At 34.6% G+C, this 22069-nt stretch overlaps 1 non-coding gene across 1 annotated transcript; it reads left to right on the forward strand.

Moving 5' to 3' along the window:
- Positions 1–21445: 21445 nt before the first annotated feature.
- On the forward strand, positions 21446–21544 carry LOC120214583. Its single transcript, XR_005524884.1, has one exon. It is a non-coding gene; the product is annotated as a small nucleolar RNA snoR113 (small nucleolar RNA).
- Positions 21545–22069: the final 525 nt, after the last annotated feature.

Raw genomic sequence — 22069 nt, forward strand, 5'->3', positions numbered from 1 at the left:
TACTTTCAATTATTTGATATATTATCATGCTACAATTTGTGGTGCTTAATCCCGTGATCTCTAAGAGCAACAACGGTTCTTTTAACCAATGATGTAAGTTGGTTCGTATTAATTGTGTACTAATTGTTAAGATGAGACTAAAAGGTTTTGCATTAAAAAATATTACTTTTATGGTAGTTGCAAAAAAATGTTATTATTTTTACGAGTTAAATTCAATTAAATGATACGATAATAATTTGTATATGATATGGTTCTGCGATATTTTCCCCGATTTATTATAACTTAATAAGAATCATTATATTTGTAAATAGAGAATAAAATATAATCAGGTTACACGACAAGTTTGATAAACATATCATATCATTTAAGAAATTCATGTCTTACATATTATTTCCTGGTCTCTACTGAATGTTTTAAAAAACTCTAAATGCTTCTTATCTCTGGTGTTGGTATATCATATTTCTTGTTTATCTTTTTTTAGTTTTAAATAATTTTATCTTTATTATAATATTTTTTTGTATTTATGACATATTTTCATATGACTTTGGGTATTTTTTTAGCCGTTCATTCGTTATCTTCGTTTATCTTTTTTTAGGGTTGAACTTTTATTCATCGCGAATGATTAAGATGATACTTTTTTTATCATGTTGATCTTTCTTGCTTTGAACCCTCGAATTAGATTTGGATGCACAATTTATGTTTGTGGATAGTTTTTCACGTCTCTCGACTATGATTTACGATTTGTCAGTGATCTTTCAGTAACTTGATCATCTTTTATAGTTTGCTCGTCGATGTTGTAAGATATGCTCGTATCTATCTTTTGTTTGAGTTTTTTGTTAGTTTTTTTAACATTTTCATTGCATTGTCCTTGTGTGATCTTAAATGACTAATTTTTTGTGTCAATAGTTATAGGAAAATATCTTAATTATATGTTTAATTTATGATTATGGTCGTAAACATTCATTATATTTCTAAATATTTCTTCTTTTAAATAAAATTAATGGTTTCTATAAAAAAGAATCATATCTTGTTTTCAATTAATATCTCTCATTTAATCAAAGTTCACGTTACAAAATTAATATATTTTGTTTATTATATATGAAAATGACAGATTTACTCATTTTTATCTCACAAATTTTTTTTACTTGTAAAAGAACCATTGAAGTACTTTTGGCAAAACAAAGCATGTAAAGCTAATAGTGATATAGATACATCCAAGAACAGTAGGAAAGGTACTACCAACATGGGCTACAGATATTATTTGATGCAAATGACATGAATATACATGTTGCATTGTATTTTAGTGATGAAAAAATGTAGTAGTACCGCTAAAAGTAAAAAAAAAAAAGGTAAATAATTTTGTTTTAATCCTCAAAGTGGGTAGAAAATTTTGGGTACAATTTGGTTATTCCACATCTTTTTCCATTGCTTTTGAACAGCTTCTTTGGTCATCATACATGTAACGTACTAATAGTTTAGATTGGGTTGGGTAAAATGAATTTTTTCATGGCAGTATATTGAGAAATTATTTCATGGATCCGACACTCAAAGTCATCTATGATCTCAGTGAATCACATTCATTAATTTTAAAATAATTTTCAAGCAACTTCTCACTCTTTATTTACACCATGAAAAAAATAAAACAGAAAAATGTTATTAGTTGAGGCCACGGATGACGTGATGAGCCGGATCCATCTAATAATTTTTCCAGTATATATAATTCAAGCTATATATATGGAGTAAAAATGTTAATATAGGCAAACCCCATATTCAAGTTAATCTATTTGTATTTACCAAATCTAAATTAAAACTTCATTTTATCGTAAGCGAAAGATTTATATATATATATATTCTTAGATATTTTGATTAAATTTATTAATAAAAATATTTTGTTTTATTATTAGGGTTTTTGTTAAGAAATAAACGACGAATCATGAAATATATTTCATATTTATGGATGAAAATTGGACCTCAGATCACATGAGTAAAGAGTTTAATGGAGATTATTAGAGTTTAGAGTAGGACTGTAAATGAGACGAGACAGATCGCGAGCTACTCGAGATCGACTCGATCAAGGCTCGATAAATACTCGGATCAAATGGACTCGACTCGAGCTCGAGCTCGACTCGAGTTCTTAACGAGCCGCAACGAGCTACTCGATATTCGACTCGAAAAGCTCGTGAGCAGCTCGAAAATATAATATATTAAGATTTTATTTTTTAAAAAATAAATTATTAATAATATTAATATTTATGTATTGATTTTTTAAAAATACAATAAGATTTCATGTATTTAAGGTTCATGTTCGAGTTTGAGTTTGACGATTCAATCGAGTTAAGTTTAAGATTTTTTTTTCTTCATTTCGAGCCTTTTCGAGCTTCTCACGAGCTTTAGTTCAGGATGTCGAGTTTGAGTCGAGCTTGAAAATTTTAAGATCGTAAATTTTTGAGTCGAGTCAAACTCCATTTCAAAATTTTCGAATTGAGTCGAACTTAACAATACTTTACTCGACTCGGAGCGTTTACACCCTTTGTTTAGAGCATGGAAAAGGCAAGGAAGAGGTACGGAGAAAAGAGGGAAAATTGGAGGGTTGATGTGAAAGAGGGCAGTGTGGGCGAGTCCACGAAGAGAAAACGAAAATAATATACAAAATTTTATATTAAAAATTATATTTATAAAATTTTAAAAAATAAAAATAATTAATTAATAAAAATATAAAAAATTGAAACTATATAAAAATTGAAATTTAAATTATTAGAGCAACAACAACAGATATAGCTTGTTCTCATAATAGGCGTGTGCTAATCTTAAAATTTATTTTTTTGAATAATTATTTATTAATTATGTATATCCTAAAACCTTATTTGTATTTACTTTATGTAAAAAATTTAATTGTTAATATATATATATATATATATATTAAATCAATTCTACAAAGATGAGGTTAGAGATGTGCATGAGACTCGAATCCGACGGGTTCTGGTCGAGTTTTTTAAAGGTTTTGTTCAGGTTGGGTCAAATTTGAGTTTAGGATGAAAAATATTAGACCTAACCCGACCCTAAAAAATTATTTTACTTTATATATTTAGGGATAATTACAATAATATCCCTCTATATATTATTTTTTTCAATTAAATCCTTATTTTTATTGAATAAAAATAATATTTTTTAATAAATATATTATTTCAGATTGGATTGGATTGACCAAATTTAAATTTCATCTCAAAAAATTAAACCGAATTCGGATGGAGTATATAAAATTTTCGAATCGAGTCGGATTGACCAAAATCCGACCAGTACCCATCCCTAGACGAGGCTTATATGGTACAACTAACAACTATTGTCAGTGCTCTCCCTCGTATGGCCCTTCCCCTCTCCCTTTCTCTGCGGTTGTCCCACTCTCACTGCCCTTTTCACTCCTTTCTTCTTAATTTACATTCGGAAAAAAATAATATATGCATTGAAATTGGAATATTAAATGAAGTGAATTAATTATTGCATGACAAACTCTCTTTCTTTTGATGATCCCCACCCCACACTCACCACTATATCAACGCTTTCATCACCTTTTATATTCCCCCGTAATCCACACATGTTTTGATACTTATGATGTCTTATCAAACTCAAGTTTTAACATTATTTTCTGCAAATGTTTCAATATTGTGAAATTGAAAGTGAAACATAATGGGAGTACTATAAGGATAACCTAATATGATTAAAAAATATTATCAGAAATATTAATATTTTTATAGAATGTTATCTAAAATATTATTTTGTATCATAAATATTAATATTGGACACTACATAAGATGTTATTTTTCTACCGAAAATGTTAATATCGGAAATATTCATTTTAAGTAGCGAAATTAACATTTCCGGTATAAAAAATAATATTTTAAGTACAGTTCTATCGAAAATATTAAAAAATATTAACATTTTTGATAATATATTTTCTTAACCTTATATTAGAATGCCATACAATAATACCCCCTATATGTAAGTATCCTGTAAAAGCAAGAAATGGAAGGCCAAAGTTGAAAGATTGGAATGAAAGGGGTACCAAATGTGGAAAGAATTTGAAAGAAAAAAGAATACCATGTGACGGCAATAGGCAGGGGACCCTTAACTTTGGCAGAGATAATAGGTGCAAAGCTGACAACTTTGAAATATTCGAGTAAATAAATAACGAACATAAGATTTCGTGGTAGAAGATAGATTTATAAAAATTTAAAATAAGACGAATTTATAAAATCTTAAGATATAAAAAAAAATTAACAATAAAAAATATATAAAATATATTTAAAACATATGATATTTTAAAAATTTTAAAAAACGACTGCTTTGAGTAATCCCCTTTATCTATCCATGGAAAGTCCATGTCCTTGTTTTTACGTAAGTTTACTATTTTGAGGGGGGGGGAATGGGATCTCGTTTTACTGCAACTGCATGAATGCAATGGCAGTCTAGCACACCGAGCAAGGTGGTTTTGTCGTGACGCATGTGTGCAGGAATGAAAGAGGAGGAGGCAGTCGTTCTTCTTGAAAATTTAAAATTAACATATATTTTTAATTCATTTTATATATTTTTTATTGAAAATCTGTTTTCATTTTCTTGAAATTTTATAAGTTCGTCAATTTCTAAAATTTTAGAAGTTCAACCTCTTAAAATAAAATCAGATAGGGGATACTAGGAGGATGAACAAGCAAGTAAAAAAACAAAAGGAGATCCCTGTACCTTTCGAATAAGCATCATTAATAAGCATACATACTTAATCTATTTATGTATCTTTTATTAAGTTATCTTCTCCGACCACTTGACAGTTGTTCCATGATTTAGATTCCCATGGGACTTGGACTAATAATCTAATAGAGGAGGGTTTATTGAGATCACTCTCCGTGGAATGTGTGTTAATGACATGTATTAGGGTGCAGTATAAATGTCGATATGAATAACGGGCTACGCGGAAGATATAATACTCTAAACGATTTTACATTTGATGCAACGAGTATAAATTTATATATTGTAAATGAACAAGGAATTTAAACCATTAATTTTTCTCTGCTTTTGCTTTTACTGACACGTATTCTCTTTGTTCTTATAGTTATGGAAACATATTTTCCTTTTTTTTCTGTCTTCATGTTTTTAGGGTTGTTTCGATGGCGGGCGAACAGGTCAATAAGCTTAGCAATCAATGATGGCCAATAGGATGGTTTGCAAATAGAGTCGGGAAACACGGATCTTTGGATTTCGTTTGATTTTTGTTTTGTTGGCACCTTTCTCATCGCCAGTATGATAAACTTCTAAGTTATGAAGTGGACTCTGGCGAACGTGTGAGACATGATTGGGGAATCCCGTTGATAGAAATAATTTGGTTTCATAAGTCATTAGAGGTTTTTCTAATTTAGATGAAGAGTCGCAGTCGATGAGATAATAACCGTTCGGTAATTATCTGTATGAAGAGAGAGGATAGAGATAGAAGAGGATCAATCCAACAGGTGAAAAAGCAGGAAAAGAGAGTTCCTTCTCTCAATTATGACTGAGAGATTTATAGTGACCCCAGCTAGTAGTGTCAAATATAGAGAATTATGATTGTTTGTAAGTCAGCAATCTAAATAGATTTGGATATCAAATCTTGAATTTCGCTCTTGTATAACACGTCGGTCTTTTAAAGGTCTAATCGTGGGATTGTAGTCATCCGGTGAGTATAGGCTTCTGATTGAATCGTGGGTAAAGATACCATTTTTGAGGATGACTTTAGAGGCTATCTTCAAAGGCATAACATTAGTTCCCCTTTGTCGAGGGCATGTCATAAAATGGTTAGATTTGAGAATTATGATGGAAGATATAATATTCGATTTTGTTCAATAGCAGTGGTATCTCAACGATCTTATTCTCAAGATAGAGGTGACTCATTTCCTTCTTAAAAGAAGTCGGCTGACAGAGGAAATCATCTTTAAATTGACGAAGGCATCCCAACGCTTACACTTGCGCAAAGGATAATACCCCCAGAGCGAGGCAGTAAAAGATGCATTCTTCGTCTTATCGTCATATAATTGTAGTGGACAATTTTCTATTATCGGAATAGAGGCATCTCAATACATTTGCCCAGTCGCTGGCGATAAATTTATTTAGATGAGCTTCTACGTCAATAAAAGGGTAGGGGCATTTCAACCCTTGTGGAAACGGATCATAAAAGCCCTTGTTTAGTAGAGGAGTTACAATTTCTTCGTAAAGTATTTTCAAAAGACATCTTCGAAGGCTCGATGTTGAACTTTGATTATAATCACTACAACAAAATTGTTCGACAACGGTGTTTTTATAGTAAACGCCATTAACTTTAATCATATAGCGGCGTTTACACTCCAAACACCACAAAATGTTAACTTTAGAGGCGTTTTGAATAAAAACACCGCAAAAGAGTAGGACTTTAGTGGCGTTTTTATACACACACCGCAATAGGTTCATCCATAGTGGTGTTTTTCCAACAAACGCCATTACAGAGTAATAATTTAGCGGCGTCTATATAAAAACGCCGCAATATGGCTCATCTATAGTGGAGTTTTCAACAAACGCTGCTATAGACTATTACGTTAGCGGTGTTTTCATACAAACGCCGCAATAGATATAATCTATAGTGGCATTTCATATTTGTACGTTAGTGACTTCTTGATAAAAATGCCGCTACAGAGTCATACTTTAGTGGCGTTTTTATACAAACGCCGCTATATACTCATACTTTAGTGGTGTTTTTATCCAAACGCCGCTATAGACTAGTACTTTAGCGGTGTTTTTAAACACAAACGCCGCTAAAGTTTAAAGTTTACATTTTTTTTCATTCCCGCTCCCTCCCTTTCTGAAAAATCAAAATGTTTCTTTTTCTCTCTTCCCTCTCTACTTCACCACCATTGAATTCATATATCCTGCTTCACCACCACTGCCACTGTACCTCTCTCTGCGCTCTTCAGCTTCAACTCTCTGCAACAATGTTTCTATCCGTAACTCGATCAACCCGCGTAAAGGCACCTTCTCCGCCAAAGGTTTGTCAAATGGAGATTGAAATCACCATTATTCTCCCATCTCTTTACACCAGTAACCATGGAGACTGAAATATGTATATCCTCCATGGAGTTTAAAGTTCAAGAGTTGTTGAAAGAGGTTCGTCTCCATTATTCTCTTGAACTAACTAAGATAGTCGATGATACTGTTACCGCCATCAAATTTTCCCTAGATAAAATTCCTGAATATCTTCAGGTATTTTAATTCTTTGTTTAATTAGTTGTTTTTACCCCATCCACTTTCAAAAGGTTCACTTTGTTCCCCTTTCAAATTACTTTGGGGGCATTTGGTTCGGGGTATATCATATTACCGGGGGGAATGGAATGTGATTCCCCCGTTTGGTTCGCAAACATTCCCAACCCCGGTAATAAGTTATTCCCAACAGTGATATTTTGGGGGTATATTAGCGGGAATGTGATTCCCCTTCTCTTAGGTATTGTTACATTCCCAGTGTTTTAGACTAAAATACCCTTAAAAAAAATTCCTGATAAAGGGTTTAATTTATGATTTTTAGCGGTGTTTTTTTTATCAAAGGCGCAAAATACTAATACTATTACTTTAGTGGCATTTGTGTAGAAACACCGCAAAAGAATAGGAATCTTGTGACGTTTTTATGTAAACGCCGCGATAGAGTAGCACTATAGAGGTGTTCTCATACAAACGCTGCTATAGACTTGGACAGGAGTGGCGTTTTTTTAGTAAACGCCACAATAGTTCAGAATGGTTGTGGCGTATTGTTTGAAAACACAACGATAGTTTGTTCTACTATTGTGGCGTTTGGTTTAAAAACGCCGCAAAGTTTTATAAAACCCCCAAATTTTTTCAATTGACCGAACCCTAATTTGTTCATCACTTTCGATCCTCCATCAGTCCTCTGTGCTATTTCAGTATCATCTTCAGCAAATCGGGCTTGCAGTTGCCACCATTCACGCCGTCAGTCCCAGCGTCGCGCCATCAGTCATGACTCTCGCGCCTCCATCAATCCACTACGCTCAATAACATGTACGCCTTCTCTTTACCTTAGGAGGTCTGAGCCGAAATAAATATATCCATCCATATATATTGTATTTATTTTTAACTTGAAGCATGAAATGTTGTAACCTCGACTTGATCTAGCAAGCTTTGTTGAATTCTAGCAACTATTTAATTCATAAAACGTCCCTGCTCATCTTGTCGATTCTGGGTTTGCAGCTATACAATATTTTTAAATTTTTTGGCTGTGTAGTCTTTGTGTTTGTTTGTTTCAATGTTTGCATGGGCTGTGTACACGAATATGGTGTTTGTTTCCTGCATATTTGATATGTCTGATGTGGTATATGGCCTAACCTTTTTTTCTCCTTTCTTTCTTTAAATATTCAATATTGCATTATTATAAACTTTCCATTAGATCAAAGGACTTTGAGGAGCTTTCGTTATTATGCCAACATATTTTGTTGCAGTGAAACCCTAAGATTTTTGCATTTGCTTTTACCCTACAAGAAGAATAGTATCGATAATGGAAGAACAATATCGATACTGATGACATAAAGTGCCCTGTTTTGGGCATGAAATTACATCTTTAACTCATTCATTCACTCCCTTAAGACTAACAAATGTTATTAGAGTCTTATTTAAGGTCTTAGAGGTTAAAAGGTGTCATCATTCATACTTACAAACATCAAACATAACATTTACCATGAATTTACTCTAGCATGCTTCATGAGCTAAACTAACCATATATGCACATTTAATGACCTAGATGTGTTACGGTCAAGTTGGAATCGTGTTACCTTGATTCCAAGCTATTGAAAAACATCCTCAACTCACTCAATGACCAATTCTCTTTGCCTCTTTCTTTGGAACTCTCCCCTTGTGAGTTCACTAGTCACAATAAGGGAAATGAGTTGTTAACTCATTTTAAGCCTTAGGATGAAGCTAAAACTATTTTCCTTACAACTTAAACCCCATAAAACTAGCTAGAACTCAAGGTTCCATAAACCCCCACTAAAATTCATTTTTTTGTTACTAAGGCCAAAACTTGCTTTTGATAGCTTGAAATGAAGCTTAGGAAGAGTAGGTTTTTGTTCTTATCTTGGAATTCATAGAAAAGGCTTAGGATTCTTAAAGCTTCAATATTTGTGTGGCTCCTGAGGAAGAAGAGTGGAGAGGAAGAGACAAAGTTGGGTGAAAAAGATATGAGAAATCAGATCGTGAGATCACCAATAATTAAGGGGTTTCAGCCTTTGTTTCAAAAAAATATATAATTACCCTCTTAGTCATTCCTCCTTTGGTTCATAATAAAAGATATCTTTGTTATCTCTATTGGCTCATCCTAGGCCCAAACTAGAAGGCACTTGGGTCTAGTCTTCATAAACTAGGAAGAATTCATCCTAAGGTTCATTCAAATAAACCCAAAATTCAGTGTGTTACAATCAACTACAACTTCAGTAATCCCACGATATTCCTCCTCAATAGTGGACCTAAAGATAAATCGTTGATGTTTAGAAGCCCATGATACGAGGTTTCTTCCAAGAAAAACACAAAATACAGAAATAAAATACCAATTATCAAAGTTTCTCGCCTAATCAGCATCAACAAAGGCCTCCAATTACAACCCTATTCCATCCTTGTGTAAGACCAACCCAACTCAATAGTGGACCTAAAGATAAATCGTTGATGTTTAGAAGCCCATGATACGAGGTTTCTTCCAAGAAAAACACAAAATACAGAAATAAAATTACACCATCTAATTATGTTCACATGGATCATGCATATATTGAGCAACATAATTCACATTAAACACAATATCAGGTCGTGTGTGATTCAGATACAAAAGTGCCCCAACAACACATGTATACATCTCAACATCTAGTAATGGGCTCCTACCATCTTTACTGAGTTTTGGAGACACAACCATTGGCGTAAAAATAGGATGAACATCATTTTTTTCTAATTATTCAAGAATAAACTTCTTTTGTCATAAGACAAGAGTCTGATCATCACGTTGAACCCCTAGACCCAAGGAATAATTTAACTCCCCTAAATCTTTTAGAGAGAATTTGTGGACTAAACACGGTATCACTTATTCAACTTCAACATCATTATTTCCCATGATGATAATATCATCAACATACACATTAATATAAACTGAACTATCGTTCATCCTTCGAATAAATAAAGACACATCAGTTTAAGTTTCTTGGAAGCCAATGCAAACCAAAAAATACTCGTAATTTAGCATACTAGCTTTGAGAGGCATTCTTAAGACCATACAATACTTTTTCTAGCTTACAAACGAACTTATAGCCATCAGAAACATATTGCTCAAACTTTGGAGGCTACACTATAAACACTTCCTCACACAGTTCCCATTAAGAAATGCATTGTTGACATCAACTTGTCGTAACATTTACCCATGCATTACTGCTAATGAAAAAATAACCTTCATCGTGGAGGGCTTGATAAACGGGCTAAACGTGTCATGAAAGTCTTAACCCAGAAATTAAGCAAAGCTTTTCACAACTAATTGAGCTTTGTACACTGTAATCGTTCCAACTATATTTTTCTTAATCTTGAAAAATCATTTACACCCGAAAGTCATCATGCCATGGAGAAATTGATATGAGAATACCAACGCCATCTTCAAAGGATTTGGAAGTAATGCCACAAGGACCAATCATCCGATCAAGAGCCAAACTTTTCAGGGAAGCTCTTACAACCAAATGCATTAAAACCTTTGAATCATTTAGAAATGCATCCCCAAATAATAGATTATATATTATGTTTTGTGTTAACATATAATATAATCTATGAACCATATATTTATATATTTATATCTTATATTACTGAGCTTATAAATGCTTTCTTTTGTAGATACATGTTCGGCCACATGATGGGAGCTGACTTAAAGCTAGCATTGGAGTCAACGAGCTAAGGAAAAGTGAGTAGGACAACTCCGGGACAGCTCAAGGACATTTTGAGATAAAGTTGTCAGCTGACCTCCGAGCTCATAGCTCACTTGAGCTGGACTTTTGAGCTAGCTAGAGACCTCTTTTCAGCTGGAGAGTTGCACCATCATCTTCACCACACAGAGCACTACAAATATGGTCTAGGTTGAATTTTACGAATTCGTACCTTTTCGCGAAGAGTTTCCAATCCGAGAAGTGCCCTTTCACAAGGAGCTGTCCTAAGACTCATTGTCATGTATTGCATCTATGGCCAGCTCAACTTCAGCTCAAACTCATGGGAAGTAGCTCAAATGATGAAAGGTTGTCTCACACAAATATGACCTTTCATAATTAGTTGCTGCCCCATTGATGCAATGTCACCTAGATGCAAGTTTGATGCCAAGTCACGCCTAAGTTGTTGCTCAAATTCTCGCCAAGAAGAAGCCACACCATAAGCCCCTATGCCACCCATGTGAGTGTCTCATGAACAGCCCACACATGTGCCATGCATGTGGATGAAATGGGTGCCAAAATGAAGAGGCTTCTAACCATTCGGCCAAAGCATCATCTTGTTTCAAATTGGCGCCAAGACGAAGAGACAAGGGAACCATTTGACCAAAGACATCTCCCCTCATCCAAGCATCATTTATTTTCATTTTAAGATATGTACTTTGCCAAAAAGGCATATATCTATTCGGCCAAGCCTTTACAAATCTATAAATAGGCTTTGGCATTCATTTGTAAACACAACCCTTTTTGATAAATTAAACTCTTGTGAGATTATTCTCTCTTCAAGTTCTTTTTAGAACTATATCGATTAAGAAAGCTTTTCTAAAGTTTGTGGTGTCAATCCCTTCCATTGATACTTTTGGTTCATAGTTCATATAACTAGAGGGTCAAAGTCCTTACTACTATCCCTTATAAAACTTATAAGAAACGGGTCTTTGCTCCTTTATAGCATTGGTTCCTTCTTAGTTTTATAAGATACTATTTGTTCATCACCATCTTCCATCACCATTTCACGCCTATAACATCACCATAGTCCATCACCTTCACGCCAATTCCATTACCATTCCATTGCTATCTTCATCTTTTCACCATTAAATTATCCTTCAATCATTATCAAGGCATTCGTCTATCAACATTATTTGGAGGCCGAATTCATCAATTCTTGAAGGATTCTTCTATAATACTTCTGCAGCCATCTTTGATAATATTTCTATCCATTCACTTTCTTATTACTTCCTTTCTTCTTCCATATTCTATTTTAATCATTTCTTTCTTTAATTTTTGCAGATTACTTCCAATTCAACGTGTAGCATTTAGTGTCTCTCCTAGATCGAGAAATAACAAGGTTGCCAACTTCTTAATTATTGAAGAAGCCTGGTTAGCCTCACATCAAGCGGTAATCAGAGCTTTGGTGGATTGACAATCAAGTGCTGCAACAAAAGAAACAAAAAGAGAAAAAGAAAGAAGAAAAACAAAAAGAAAAGAAAAAGACTCATACATCAAATTTGGAGTACAAAAGAAAAAGAAAAGAAAAATAGAAATTCAAAGTGAAGAAAGTTGCAAAGTACATTCAAAGATAAGCACAATACAATTTGCCCCAACAACAAACTAGAAGGAGGTATCCTTGTTGTTTCTTGTGAAGAAAGATAGTAAGTGTTGCAACTTGAGTTGTAAGTTATCTTCACTTTCTTACTATTTCATTTCCTTTTTCTTTCTTATTTCATTACCATATCCTTTTTCTTACCTTTCTTCTTTCCTATCCTATATCATAACCATTTTTATTCCTAACCATTCTAAACCGACGCACAAACTAAAGAGACTTGCTCAATCTTTAGTTAGTTCTTAAAAAGGACCCACAAGAGAGAATCGAGTGGAAAAGGCATACGAAAGGGTGAGATCAAAAGGGGGATCAGAAAAAGCCAAGACATATATATCCCCGAGTGCAAACACGAGTATGAGTGGAGTGCAATCTGAAATTTTCTTTGGCGTGATCAAGTGAGGTTTTGTGTGTGTGCTGGTAAGGTTTTAATTTTTTTTTCTTACTAACCATGTCACAAGAATTGTTTGATTTTTATTCAGTTTCAAGACAAGTTTTTGTCATTAAAAAGGCTCTAAGCACTCAAATCATAGATGATGACCAAAGAGAAAACATCTTCCATACTCGTTGTCATGTAAACAACAAAGTTTGTTTTATGATCATCGATGGAGGAAGTTGTACGAACGTTGCAAGCACTCTTATGGTGGAAAAACTTGGCCTGAAGACTTCCAAGCATCCAAATCCATATAAACTTCAATGGTTAAATGACGGTGGAGAAGTAAGGATCACAAAGCAAGTTGTCATTCCATTTTCAATTGGTAAATATCAAGATGAAGTCCTATGTGATGTTGTACCAATAGATGTTGGACATATACTTTTGGGAAGACCATGGCAATTCGATCGACGAGCAATCCATGATGGGTTTACCAACAGATACACTATCATTCATAATGAAAAGAAATTCACTTTGACGCCACTATCTCCTAGTCAAGTGAATGAAGATTAACTTCATTTGAAGAAAAGCATGGAGTCATTCAAAAATAATGAAAATGAGACGACCAAAGCATTGAACATATATACTGGAAGAAAGGAGATTCGGAAACATTTGCTGTCACATAAGGCTTTAATTGTACTAATGTACAAGGAAAGTCTACTTTTAACTAATCTCCAAGAAGTCTTGCCTTATTCTGTTGTTTCTCTTTTACAGGAATTCGAAACCATGTTTCCAGAAGATATACCAAGAGGACTTCCACCCCTTCGAGGAATTGAACATCAAATCGATTTCATTCTCGGGGCTACCATTCCAAACAAACCAGCCTATAGAAGCAATCCGGAAGAAACAAAGGAACTTCAAAAACAGATTAGTGAGTTAATGGAAAAAGGGTACATTCGAGAAAGCTTAAGTTCATGTGATGTTCCTATTTTGCCTGTACCAAAGAAGGATGGTTCGTGGAGAATGTGTGTAAATTGCCTAGAAATTAATCAAATTACCATCAAATACCGACATCCAATTCCAAGGCTTGATGATATGCTGTACGAATTAAGTGGTGCCACCATCTTCTCCAAAATTGACCTTAAAAGTGGATATCATCAGATTAGGATGCGAGAAGGAGATGAGTGGAAAACTGCTTTCAAGACAAAGCAAGGATTATACGAATGGTTGGTTATGCCCTTTGGACTAACCAATGAACCTAGTACTTTCATGAGGTTAATGAACCATGTACTCTGAGCCTTTATTTGTAAGTTTTGTGTGGTATATTTAGATGATATTTTGATTTATAGCCATACTTTGGATGATCATGTGCAATATTTGAGGTCAGTACTTGAAACTCTCCAAAAGGAGAAACTTTATGCCAACCTTCAAAAATGTTCTTTTTGAACTAACAAGCTTATATTCTTAGGATTTATTGTAAGTTCACAGGGACTTGAAGTAGATCCGGAAAAGATTAAAGCAATTCAAGACTGGCCGACACCTACATCAATAAGCCAAGTCAGAAGTTTCCATGGACTTGCAAGCTTTTACCGGAGATTTGTGCCCAACTTTAGTTCTATTGTCTCTCCCTTAACTGGGGTAATTAAAAAGAATTCCACCTTTGAATGGGGCAAAGAATAAGAAGAAACATTCACGACCATCAAGGAATTCTTGACTAAAGCACCACTTCTGGTACTTCCTAATTTTGATAAAACTTTTGAAATAGAATGTGATGCTTCTGGAATTGGTATAGGTGCTGTTTTGACTCAAGAAGGATGACCAATTGCATACTTTAGTGAAAAGTTAAGTGGTGTTTCACTAAACTACCCCATTTATGACAAAGAGATGTATTCTCTTATAAGGGCTTTAGAAACTTGGCAACACTATCTATGGCCCAAGGAATTTGTCATCCATACTGATCATGAGGCATTGAAGCATATTAAAGGCCAACACAAACTTAACAAACGACATGCCAAGTGGGTAGAATTTCTTGAATCCTTCCACACGTCATTCATTATAAGAAAGGAAAAGAGAATGTTGTTGCAGATGCCCTTTCACGAAGGTATGTAATTCTTAACACCTTGAATTCTAAATTACTTGGTTTTTCTTTCCTTAAAGATTACTACAATAATGATCATGATTTTGGAGAAAAATACAAGTCTTGTGAAAAAGATGCAGTTGAGAAGTACTATAGACATGAAGGGTACCTATTCAAGGAAGAAAGGTTATGTATTCCACAAGGTTCCTTCCGAGAAGTATTGGTAAGAGAAGCCCATGAAGGAGGACTTATGGGACATTTTGGAATCAGCAAAACGTTGGAAATCTTGAAAGAAAATCTCTATTGGCCTAAGATGAGAATGGATGTTGAAAGGGTTTGTGAAAGATGCATCGTTTGCAAAAAGGCTAAATCAAAGGTCATGCCTCATGGACTTTACACACCTCTTCCTATTCCTACCGCACCATGGGTTGATATTTCTATGGATTTCGTGATGGGACTTCCAAAAACAAGAAATGGACGAGATTCAGTATTTGTGGTGGTTGATCGATTCTCCAAAATGGCCCATTTTATACCATGTCACAAAACTAATAATGCAACCCATGTGGCTAATCTATTCTTCAAGGAAGTTGTGAGGATACACGGCATACCAAGGACCATTGTTTCGGACCGAGATGTTAAGTTCCTAAGTCATTTCTGGAGGACATTGTGGAACAAGCATGGAACTAAATTATTGTTTTCAACAACTTGTCACCCCCAAACAGATGGTCAAACAGAAGTTGTCAACAGAGTATTATCAACATTGTTGAGAGCTATCATCAAGAAGAATATAAAGACTTGGGAAGAATGTCTTCCACATGTGGAATTTGCTTACAATCGGTCAGTTCATTCAGCCATGAAAACTTCACCATTCGAGGTAGTGTATGGATTCAATCCCTTAACTCCTTTGGATCTTCTTCCTCTACCTCAAGAATAATGGGTTAACAAGGATGGTAAGAACAAGGCTGAGTTCATCAAGAAGTTACATGAACAGATTCGGCACAATATTGAGAGAAGAACAAAGCAGTATGAACAACAAGCCAATAAGGAACGCAAACCACTACATTTGGAAGTTGGAGATTGGGTATGGGTGCATTTGCGTAAGGAAAGGTTTCCAACTAAAAGGAAGTCTAAGTTGTTACCAAGAGGGTGATGGTCCCTTTCAGATTATTGAGAAGATTAATGACAATGCATACAAATTGGATCTTCCCGGAGAATACAATATAAGTGCCACCTTCAATATAACAGATCTTTCTCCAATCAAGGATGATGATGATTTGGGGACAAATCGCATAAAAGAAAGGGGGATGATATGAGCATACCATCGCCATCTTCAAAGGATTTGGAAGTAATGCCACAAGGACCAATCATCCGATCAAGAGCCAAACTTTTCAGGGAAGCTCTTAAAACCAAATGCATTAAAACCTTTGAATCATTTAGAAATGCATCCCCAAACAATATATTATATACTATATTTTGTGTTAACATATAATATAATCTATGAACCACATATTTATATATTTATATCTTATATTACTGAGCTTATAAATGCTTTCTTTTGTAGATACATGTTCGGCCACATGATGGGAGCTGACTTAAAGCTAGCATTGGAGTCAACGAGCTAAGGAAAAGTGAGTAGGACAACTCTGGGACAGCTCAAGGACATTTTGAGATAAAGTTGTCAGCTGACCTCCGAGCTCATAGCTCACTTGAGCTGGACTTTTGAGCTAGCTAGAGACCTCTTTTCAGCTGGAGAGTTGCACCATCATCTTCACCACACATAGCACTACAAATATGGTCTAGGTCAAATTTTGCGAATTCGTACCTTTTCGCGAAGAGTTTCCAATCCGAGAAGTGCCCTTTCACAAGGAGCTGTCCTAAGACTCATTGTCATGTATTGCATCTATGGCCAGCTCAACTTCAGCTCAAACTCATGGGAAGTAGCTCAAATGATGAAAGGTTGTCTCACACAAATGTGACCTTTCATAATTAGTTGCTGCCCCATTGATGCCATGTCACCTAGATGCAAGTTTGATGCCAAGTCACACCTAAGTTGTTGCTCAAATTCACGCCAAGAAGAAGCCACACCATAAGTCCCTATGCCGCCCATGTGAGTGTCTCATGAACACCCCACACATGTGCCATGCATGTGGATGAAATGGGCGCTAAAATGAAGAGGCTTCTAACCATTCGACCAAAGCATCATCTTGTTTCAAATTGGCGCCAAGATGAAGAGACAAGGGAACCATTCGACCAAAGACATGTCCCCTCATCCAAGCATCATTTATTTTCATTTTAAGACATGTACTTTGCCGAAAAGGCATATATCTATTCGGCCAAGCCTTTACAAATCTATTAAATAGGCTTTGGCATTCATTTGTAAACAAAACCCTTTTTGATAAATTAAACTCTTGTGAGATTATTCTCTCTTCAAGTTCTTTTTAGAACTATATCGATTAAGCAAGCTTTTCTAAAGTTTGTGGCGTCAATCCCTTCCATTGATACTTTTGGTTCCTAGTTCATATAACTAGAGGGTCAAAGTCCTTACTACCATCCCTTATAAAACTTATAAGAAACGGGTCTTTGCTCCTTTATAGCATTGGTTCCTTCTTAGTTTTACAAGATACTATCTGTTCATCACCATCTTCCATCACCATTTCACGCCTATAACATCACCATAGTACATCACCTTCACGCCAATTTCATTACCATTCCATTGTCATCTTCATCTTTTCACCATTAAATTATCCTTCAATCATCATCAAGGCATTCGTCTATCAACATTATTTGGAGGTTGAATTCATCAATTCTTGAAGGATTCTTCTATAATACTTCTGCAGCCATTTTTGATAACATTTCTATCCATTCCCTTTCTTATCATTTCCTTTCTTCTTCCATATTCTATTTTAATCATTTCTTTCTTTAATTTTTGCAGATTACTTCCAATTCAACGTGTAGCATTTGGTGTCTCTCCTAGATCGGGAAACAACAAGGTTGCCAACTTCTCCATTATTGAAGAAGCCTGGTTAGCCTCACATCAGAAATGATACCAGATGCCATGTGCTACTTTGAACCAAGGCATCATACTTAGTCATTACAGCTTTTTTCCATGCAGGTGACATCAACGGCCTATTAAATCGAGATTAGTTCATCTCCATCGACCATTGTTTGCACGGAGAATATTTTGGGTTTAAAAACCCTAACTTTGCTTATGGTGATCATATGATAAGTATTAGAGGTTGTTGGGCTCGATCGATCCATCGAAAATGTGCCAATAGGGGTGAATTGGCCAAATAAATTTTTTGGGGGTATCGAGAAAAGAGATAGGAAATTTGCACAACGATTTATAGTGGTTCAACTTTTCAACTAAGTCTACATCCACTACCTTAGCTCCAGACTAAGGTTTTTCTAACAAATTCACTAATTTTTTCTTTCCTTTTCTAGGCTCAAGAGTAACCTTCTACATCTCCCTAGTTTTCAATAGCTGAACTAGAATCAAACCCCTTTTACAAAAGGACAAAAAGAATGTAAACAAGAAATCTCTCAAAGGAAGGTGTTTACACAATTTAGCTCACTCAAACACTCTATTTACAATAGAAAAGGAAAAATAAGATTGAAAGAGTTTTTTTCTTATTGTGGATTGCTTGGATAGGTGTTGTAACCTTCTTCTAGTGTCCTCAACTTGTTTTTATATATTGAAATGAGTTACTAGTCGTATTTTGGCCGTTGGAAGCTGAAAAATCTACAATTCTGCAAAGGTGTTTCAAAACCTGTATTTGAAATTTTTGACCGTTAGCAAGGGGTTTCGAAACCTATAGGAGGGGTTTCGAAACATTATGGCAATTTTTGGCTACTGCCTTAGGCGTTTCGAAATCACCCAAAATTGTCTGATTTCACCGTTTAAAATCTTAAAAACTTAAATTATTTTTGCAATGTTTGAGCAAATTCAATTAAGTCTAAAAATATTTTGTCCTTATTTGTTATATCAAAATATTGGTTCTATAGAGGTCGAGGGAGTTCGACTACCAAGCAAGTCAATTGTAGCAGCAGCCTTAACTATACTATTTGACAAAACCCCTTGAGGAGTAGAACTAGAACTTTCAGTTGAATCCACATTATCACAGCTAGCAGGTAATTCATTATAACATCGTTTTATCCCACCAAGTTCGTGGGCTCCATGGAACCAGATTCTATATCACTATACGAGCTGACATCCCCCAAGAGAGGTGAAGATAATAACTCACAACCACCATTGTCATACCCTCTACCAACCCCGAGTGGCCCTAAATCAATAGTATGTATGATAATTTAACACAAAACTAGTGGATTTTGACCGGACCTAATTCGTTAGGGTCAGAATTTTAAAAAAAAAATTAGGTTCGGGTCAGTTCAATTCAAGTGAAGGATGAATAAATGCTAACTCGACCCGACCAGTAGATAATAGTGTAACTTCTTCAAATAAATTTGGATAATTATTGTAATACCCTTTTTATCTATTTTTTTAATTAAATCTTTATTCTATACCGATCAGGTTGAGTCAGGTCGGGTCAAATTTATACTCTAAAAATTCAGGTTAGATTGGAGTCAGGTTGAGGACATATATTTTTCAGGTCGAATCAGGTTGGTTTGACCAAAAATTTGACCCAACTCAACCCGTTACCATCCCTATTCAAGAGCACCACGTCGAGATAATAACTCATGCTCAACATCTATAGCTCTAACAAATCACCTAATATTAGTTTTATTAGCTAATACCTAAGCTCACTTGGAGGATAGAGGCTCTTGTAGGGAGTGATGTTTCTCACATAAAATAATATCTCATGCGGAGGATAAGGGATAGTAGAGGCATCTCGACCCTCTCGGTTAGGTGCTATTAGAGGTAGTAGAGTTAGTATATCAAAAGATAAGGTTGAAGATTCTCAACACCCTTATTGAAACAGAAAACAAGTTAACACCCTTAAATGGATTCGATTGACGTGCGGAGGCTTCGTTGTTTGAGCAATTTTAAAATATTGTATCTATTCGTAAGGTGTTTAGTTTTGTTGATTGGTTAAAAATATGTCAACACTTATGTTGCGGACTGTTACATCCTTACGTACTCACAATAAGATTTTAGGTCTAGACAAAGTTATCTCTATGCCCCCTATAGGCCCTACGAAGGATTCTAAACGCTTAAATTATATAGTGAAAAGATTGATGCTACTTTAATGCTTAGTAAAGGTGTAGATGTATTATTAATACTACGGAATATGTCTTACGAAGTTTTTTTTTTCGGTTATTTTTCTAGGAGATCTTTGATGTTTCATAAGATAGCATCCGAAGACTTTTCAAGGCTATGTTTGTAGGGTCTCAATGCTTAATGTGAAACTATCCTAACTTAATGAGAAAGTTACTAACGCTTGAAAAAAAGTATTTGTACTTAGAAAATTTTTAAGAATCTTGTCGCTTGAGTAGATGGCATCGGTCATGTTTTAATACTTAGGTATGAATGTAAGTGGAGGTTTCTCCATGTTGTATTACTTAACATAGGATCTCGACCCTATGATAGAGTGAATGCATGTCTGTCATGTTCTGGTACTAAGGCTTCTTTGAGTAAAGGTTCTCGACACTGAATGTAGAGGTATTAATCATGTACGAGAATGGTGCTACATGGGATGGTGAAATTTTTTTGTCATTTTCTCGATGCTCTGTTTAATGTCTCATGCGAAAGTTGACATCTCGTATAGAGACTTTTGGAGAACATATCAACATCTCGACGTTGTAAAGGGATAACAGAGGACATAGTCACTATCATGGGGAGTAGGCTGAATTATGGTGTATTAATTGATGATCGAGTTGTGTCATTACAACTGCATTTTCAGAACGGGTATAAAAAGATATAAAATAAAAAAAAAATTAGAAAAAAAAAAGAAAGAGAAACAAGAAAGGATAAGTGAAGAAGGGAAGGTGAGAAGATTTAACCTTAATAGAGGAAAAAGAAATACTTTTGTAAAATTTATATGGTTCTTTAAATATGTCAAAGGGTGTCCAATCAGTCCCTAATCACATCAGACTTTTGTCAACAACTAAAGGGTTTAATAGTTTAGTGACTCTTTTATTAGAAAACAATAATATTAGTGTCTGTTTTGTAACTTTTAGAACTTCTACATTGGAAAAAAAATTTACTCAAACTTTAATGGTAGTTGGTGTAGTTTACCCAATTTAAAGTAAAAACCCTAATCAAAACATTCAAACCAGTAGCAGATACATAAAGGAGAGATTGTTGGTTTCAAGTTTCTTACAATAACGTAGGCCATTGCTAGCATCAACCAGAAAATTAACCTAATTCCTTCGTTCAGTTTGCCCAGACAATCAGAGGCCCCTGAGGGCACTACCATTATTTCATTCGTTTTCCTTTTAACTGTGGTTAGTGGTTGTCATGACACAAAGGCCGGACTTGCGGCTGCTACCGCTCTCTGGGATGGTAGTAGTATGATGTTTGTTGCGACAAGGTGTTTGTGCTGAGCCGCTACTCTTCTCACTTCCTTAGGTGTTTACTAATCCTTTTATCATGTTAGCATTTTAATTTCTATGACAATATCTAATCATGAGTATTTTGCTCCGATTAAAGCTTTGAAGGTCAAAGCGATTAAAAACAAGAATATAAATCAAAATAATTATTTTATCAATCGTTAGAGGTTAATTTTGTTAATAAACTTTGGACTTTTAAAATATAATTAGTGGCCTTAATGTTAAAATAAAATTTATTAACCATAGTGATAAAAAAATGTCTGTAAATTGTTCTTCATAGAGGAAACCAAGTTCAAATAATTACATCAGTAAAATGTATATGCTATCAATTGACTAAGAAAAATTCAAAATAGATATTATATTATAATCACTTTGTACCATAAAAAATAAACTTTTATTCATCCTCAACTAATCACTTTTAAACAATTAAACCTTTAATTTATTGTATCTAAATAAACTCTTAACATAAATAATTCCGTTTGCATGCAAATAATATAACTTAAAAACAACAATATATGAACACT

The sequence above is a fragment of the Hibiscus syriacus genome, unplaced genomic scaffold (genome assembly GCF_006381635.1).
Source record: "Hibiscus syriacus cultivar Baekdansim isolate YM2019G1 unplaced genomic scaffold, ASM638163v2 tig00110065_pilon, whole genome shotgun sequence".
NCBI lineage: Eukaryota > Viridiplantae > Streptophyta > Magnoliopsida > Malvales > Malvaceae > Hibiscus > Hibiscus syriacus.